At 36.6% G+C, this 6,506-nt stretch overlaps 1 pseudogene; it reads right to left on the bottom strand.

The window, feature by feature from the left end:
* Positions 1–2,663: 2,663 nt before the first annotated feature.
* Positions 2,664–6,240, bottom strand: LOC121249488 (annotated as a pseudogene).
* Between the last annotated feature and the right edge of the window lie 266 nt (positions 6,241–6,506).

Genomic DNA, 6,506 nt, shown 5'->3' with positions numbered 1-6,506 from the left:
AGAGGAATAGCACAGTTGACATATTTGAATGATGTTTTGGGGTCCGATTGGTCCACCCTAGTGTATATACCCCATAACTACATTAATGTGAATTCTCCACCTCAATGAATGAATTGAATGTCATTAATTTATTAAATTAGATGGAAATGGTTTTCAAATAGTTGAAAATGGGAAACCTACGTGTTCTCAAGGCATGTATCAAAAAGTTCAATATTTTTCCTTTATGTTTCCTATTTCTAAGTATTTAATATCATAAGGCATGGGTACTTTTGGATAAACTATAAGTGTTATATAGCAATGAAACAATATTATTTTACATGACAACATTAAGTGCAGTATATCTTATTAACACTATATTTATCTTCTTATTATGGGTGGTCATTCACTCAAACAATATTACTTGAAACTGATGTTTTAAGTAATATTGTTTAGTGATTGACATGAAATAAGATGAATATTGTGTTAATAAGATAAACATTTATACATTAGATAAAGTGTGAAAATGAAGCCCAGCAACGTCTCTGGGCGAATGGGAAAAAGAAAAAAAAAAAAAAAAAAAAGAACCATGCGGCGAAATTAAAACTCGTTGGAATTATCAATGATCACATTTACAGGTTATTAGTGGCGCATATTGATCGACGCAAATAGTGTTACATAGTTAGCAACGATATAAATAATCGATGTAAAAACTCAACTCCGGCGATTTTTATGTGCCGGAAAACTGATCTTACGTCCAGATATTTAAATTGACGATAAACAAAATTGTCACGATAAAGTTTTTGCGGCGGCACGATTATTTTTGCGGCCATTTTTCTCCGTTGAAAATAACTTCATTTGCGACGAAAATGAGGATCGTTGAAAATAAAAGAAGATATTTGCGGCGAACAATTGTACATTTGCGGCGATAATTATTCGTGGGAAAGAAATAATAGCGACGAAAATAAGATATCACTGGTAAAAATATAGATTATTTGTGGTGATTAATTGTACATTTGTGACGATATTTTTCGTTGCTTTTAATGTTTTTCAACAATTGAGGAGGATGCTGAGACCACCATTTCCAGTGCCTTTTTAGTGGTGTTGCGGTGGCATTTAATCGCCGCAAAAATGTATTTTTCTCAAAGTTTTTTTAATCGCCAAAATTGATCAAATGTAGCAATTTTGTAGGATATTTGCAACGATTTTGAACGCTGAAAAATGTCTGATTTCTTGTTGTGGATTGAGAAACTATCTCAACTCATTTCATTTCATTTTATCTTATCATTACAACTTTCTTAATTTCCACATAAAATATAATAAATAATTTAATTTTTTCAAATCTCAAATAATAATAATATTAAAAAAATAATATTCTAACAATATTTTATTTAACTTTTATCTAAAATCATCTTAAATCATCTCACTATCCAAGCAAGGCTTGCCTAAATCTCAAACGTGATACTACTGATCTGCATGAGATACTCTTTATCATCTTTGAAACAAAAGACACAAGTGGATTAGAGATTAACAACTCACCAATATAATCGTACCACTTCATTAAAAATAATTTTAATTTTACATAACTATCCTTCATTTCAAATAGAGATTAAATAATTGTAAAAGAGTTGCAAGTTTCTTGTTTTCCTTCTATTATTCATTAAGAATTATTGAACCAACTCTCAATCTAATTTATGATGATCTAGAGACCCGTTCGCCACATTTACTTACTCCATTAAAGGTGATGATGCCATTGGTCGAGACCTTGAGTAGTCTCGTTCAACACATTTGCGTGATAGTTCAAAATGCTGATGCCTGTTACAGCTACTGAAAATGTTTAGATTGCTTATGTCAAACCATATTCCATACCTAAAATGAGACTCAATGCATACGTTAGCAAGATCAACGCCAATCACGGCAATGGAGATGCAAGATATGAGTGAATACTGTAGAGTGGAAGAGTTATGGGTAGTGGCTCGGAGGCTGAGTCGTCCCACTAACAAAATAAGAACCAATACACGTACAGTAGGTTTATCTTTGTCAGTCGATCTGTAATTTTTTGAGTTAAAGGGACCATTCTACTTCGTTGTTAATGGGCATCTGATATCTACAAGAACATATTCGACTACAAGAATGAAAAATATCATCATGTATGTCACATACCATTAGGAATCCTAATTTTGGCAGCCTCCCACTAGAAGTGACAAAAAGATCCCCATTTCCTAAAATTAGAATGTCATATTAACACCTAGAGTAGTGCCAACCACCACATACACAATTTTGGGTTATAGTTACATTAATCCACGGGTCTATTCCAAATATTTATTCACTTCATGTTCGGCTACAACTTGCCAATTGCCATCGAGAATTTCTGCCACATCCTATTTATATCCACCCCATCACTGCAAAAAATAAAAAACCACTTCATGGATTAGCATAGAAAACCTTAATGCTTCAGTTTATTTGTGAGACAAAAAGGGAATACATACTTATCCCCCTCCTCCGCTGCCCCCGGGAAAAAAAAAAAAAACAGAAGGAGAGAAGGGGGAAAATTATATCCATACATATATCTATACATTTTTTTATGGTATATTATCCATATATATATATATATATATATATATCTACACATATCATCAACTCAATCAACAGCACTGCATTAGTACATGAGTTGGACCACCCTTCATATCCATCTTATTGCTTGCTTGGTTTTCACAAACGGTACACAAAGCATTTCACAAAAGGGACAGCATTTAAGTAATTCAGTACCCTTTTTTGAGAGAAGGAGTGTGCCCTCAGTAGAGAACTAAACTAGATTATATTTAATATTAGAGCTGTAGCTTACCCAACTTCCTCTGAACAAGGAACTGGACTTATTCTCTTAGCAGTTAGCATAAACCAATAAACCATACTTTCAGCTAGATTTAGTAAGTGTTCAGGGAACCGGCAGAAAGGCTCTTAAAGGCAGGGCATAGCATAGGCAGACTCATACGATAAGGCTCAACAAGCACCAATTTCAATCCCAAACAAATGACCAGGCTTGGTATGACAACGGTTATCTCATATGAGCAAGTGTAAGAGCCATTAAGTAGTCGAAAGCAAGGAAAAGCTCACCTCGGGGTAGCAATCTTGGTGGACAATCGTCTGGTCGTTCGTATTTACACGCACCTCACAAGATACTCTTGCCTGATGGACAAGTTAGGGACACAGTTTAAATCTAATGGGAAAGAATATTCATCATGCAACATGCCAAACCAAATATGGAACATAATCTTATTAAATCATCCAAACAAAACTAAATATTTTCTCATATACAACAAGTTGTTGATGAGTTAGTGACAGCATTGATGTTTTCACAACCACATAACTAGGCATAGCAATATTTATGCAGTCATAGACAAATATTTCCGAAGAACCAAAACTAACACAAGCTCCCTAAATCTTCTTCTTAGAGATGTCTCTTTAATTATGTGAACCGGTGATCAGTCCATGTTAGAAGAAAAGGAAAATACATAAGCAGGTAAAAGAATAAAGCTATCAACTTATTCAGAAAACATCTAAAGCAACCCACGTATCAGCATGCTTTACCAATTTGAACCTCAGCATGAGCAAATATGCAACATAATAGCTTCGGAAAAACTACATCCCATTGAAACATTAATACTGGACAACAAATCCAACTTTTTTGATTTTGACTTCAGCAGACCCCATCACACCACCTGCCGCACACATTCACTTCCAAATTGAACTACCTATTCTCCATTCCTTTCAACACTCTCCAATGCAGCCACTCCTCTCTAAGTCCATGCACATTAACAGTGATCTTCCCATCTTTGTGGATTGACCAAACCAACTAGAAGATAGAATTAGGCTTTCTAAGGTGTCATACGCCTATTAATTAATCATAGAAAATAGACAGCCTCGATTGGCTAGAACAACCAATTTCTTCTACACTCACTTAGTCCCACCCTAAACCACAATCTTTCTTCTACAAAACTAAATATTTTCACATATACAACAAGTTGTTGATGAGGTAGTGATAGCATTGATGTTTTCACAACCACGTAACTAGGCATAGCAATATTTACGTAGTCATAGACAAATACCCCTTCAACAACCTTCAATCCTCATATGTTAACATTTGCCCACCAAACTAACCCCAAAATCTAAACGCCCTCTTTTAGGGCAGTGCAAAGGGGCCATATAAGTTGGCCCACCGGGCGAAATCTGCCCACCCACAAGGGTTACAGGCGGATTTTCCACGCATTACCAAGGCAGGCAGGTAGATTCTAGAAAAACCAAACCTGGGGCAGGCAAGGAGCAGATTCAATCAAAATCTTCTTGATATATACCCGCCCACCATATATTATAAACATATATAATACTATATTTGTATTAAATAAAAATTGTAAAAATGATAAAAATGCACGATTTAAAACCAAAGACGTCCATTTTGGTATGCGATTGAATCCAATTACCAGAAAATTTTTAATTCTTTTTCAAGGTTTCAGACTTTTGATATCTCTGCAGCTCTTCACACACCAGCCACAATGGCAACACAAGTATATCTCTCTCTCTTTGGCTCTCTCACTCTCTCCCTCCAAAAATGGGACCAGGCGCCACACCAGAGCTCAAAAGTTAGCCCATGGCACAATGAGGACCAAGGACCACACTAGAGCTCTATCGCAGCGCAGTTTAGAGTTTTGATTTTCATCTTTCTGCGTAACCTTATATTTTGGTTATGATTTATGTTCCTTTTTGCTTAATTTTGGTTTACCAAAATTGTTTGCAAATCAGTTGTGGAGATTTGGTTATGAATTCTGATTTGAAGATTTGGGTTTCTTTTAGGCTTAACAGGATCCGGATGATTTGTGTTGCCATCCCCGCATGGCCATGGGGTGGGTACAGAAGAAATGCACTGGGGTTGCTGGCAGTACAGAGCAATCTCAGTGTGGTAGGGGCGGGTAGCAGCCCTATGCCTACGGCCTATCTGCTCTTCCAGTCAGTTGATTTCTTTTAGTTAATCCCCATTTATATGGAAAATTCTATTCCCAAGCCACTGCATAGAGCACACTTAGTAAAATACTTACGTGGTATAATTTGATTTGGAAAATAAATTTTAAAATTTAACTCTTACAAATCAAATCTTTATTAAATAATGTAGATGATGTGCTCTACACACCGATTTTAGAATAATAGAATAACTCCATTTATATCTCTAATCACTCCACAAAAACACAATAGCCTCTTCAACAACACTCAAGATCCTAGATTCCTAACTTTTCCCAATTGTAGCCCACCAAGTACGAATAAGATATCGTTTGGATACAAAAATAGTTTCATCTCATCTCATCATTACAACTTTTTCAAATTCTCACACAAAATATAATAAACAATTCAATTTTTTCAAATCTTAAAACAATAATAATATTAAAAAATAATATTCAAATAATATTTTATTTAACTTTTAACTTTCATTTAAAATCATTTCATCTTATCTCATCTTCCTATCCAAACTGGCCTAAAAGAGTTAATTGAGTAGCTTCCAAATCATCATATCGAATCAAAACCAAATTCAATACCATCGTTTATTAAAAGAGAAAACCGTATTTTTTATTTTCATTTCCAATTGTTTCCATTATAATATTCAACGTAATTTCAAATATAATATCCTTTGATTACGATAAAGGTTTACCTTAAGAGGAATTTTGAAGAAGAGCAGCCCTATTGCCCCGTTCACTTCTGTATCAGTATCAAAAGGGATTACACCCTCGCCAAATCTTGAAGCAAGTAAAACACGTCGTGAATGACCTCGAACCCATTGAGGTCGAGCGTGGCGTTCACATACGAAGGAGATCTGGCCCTTACGCGCCCGCCCTGGGAGCTGACAAACCCCAGCTCCGTCCCTCGGTAGCCGACCGAGACGACCAGGGAGTTGTAGTCGAGGGAGAAGAAGTCCCGGTTGTAGACCTTGACGGTGAGAGAGAAGGAGAGGTCGAGGGTGAGTCCAGGCGAAGAGTTGACTCGGACGCTGTTGAGGCGGACTCGAGCGAGTTGGATGGCCGGGTCGGATGGGTAGAGGAGAAAGAAGGTTAGGAAGAGGAGGATAGTGGTGGTGGCGTAGACGAGATAGTGGCGAATACGATGGCGACTCGGAGGTTGTTGGTAGATGGGGAGGACGACGACGCTTCGGGTGGTGGTGATTGGAGGGAGGGGGGCGTAGGCGACGTGGTGGACCTGGGAGTTGTGGTTCTTCGAAGTCATTCCTGTCGTACGGCCTAACGGATGACACGTTGGGTAATATAAATAGTTTTCTGCGTATTAGGTATTAAATTTATTTAAAGATTTTACGCCCATACCATCCTTTAAAAATAAATTTTAAATAATTTTAAGTTTCCTCTCCACTCGTGATTTTTCTGGTGAGGAGGAAGTCGGTCCTTCACTTTCGGTGGTGGAAGGGTTTGTTGCCTAGGACAAGTTCTTAATCTCTGTATTTTAATTCTGTCAACTCAGTCTTAATCTTTGTTTAC

This window comes from Juglans microcarpa x Juglans regia, chromosome 2D (assembly GCF_004785595.1).
Source record: "Juglans microcarpa x Juglans regia isolate MS1-56 chromosome 2D, Jm3101_v1.0, whole genome shotgun sequence".
In the NCBI taxonomy this organism is placed as follows: domain Eukaryota; kingdom Viridiplantae; phylum Streptophyta; class Magnoliopsida; order Fagales; family Juglandaceae; genus Juglans; species Juglans microcarpa x Juglans regia.
The sequence above is the reverse complement of the archived record's forward strand: the minus strand, read 5'-3'. Positions and strand labels throughout refer to the sequence as shown.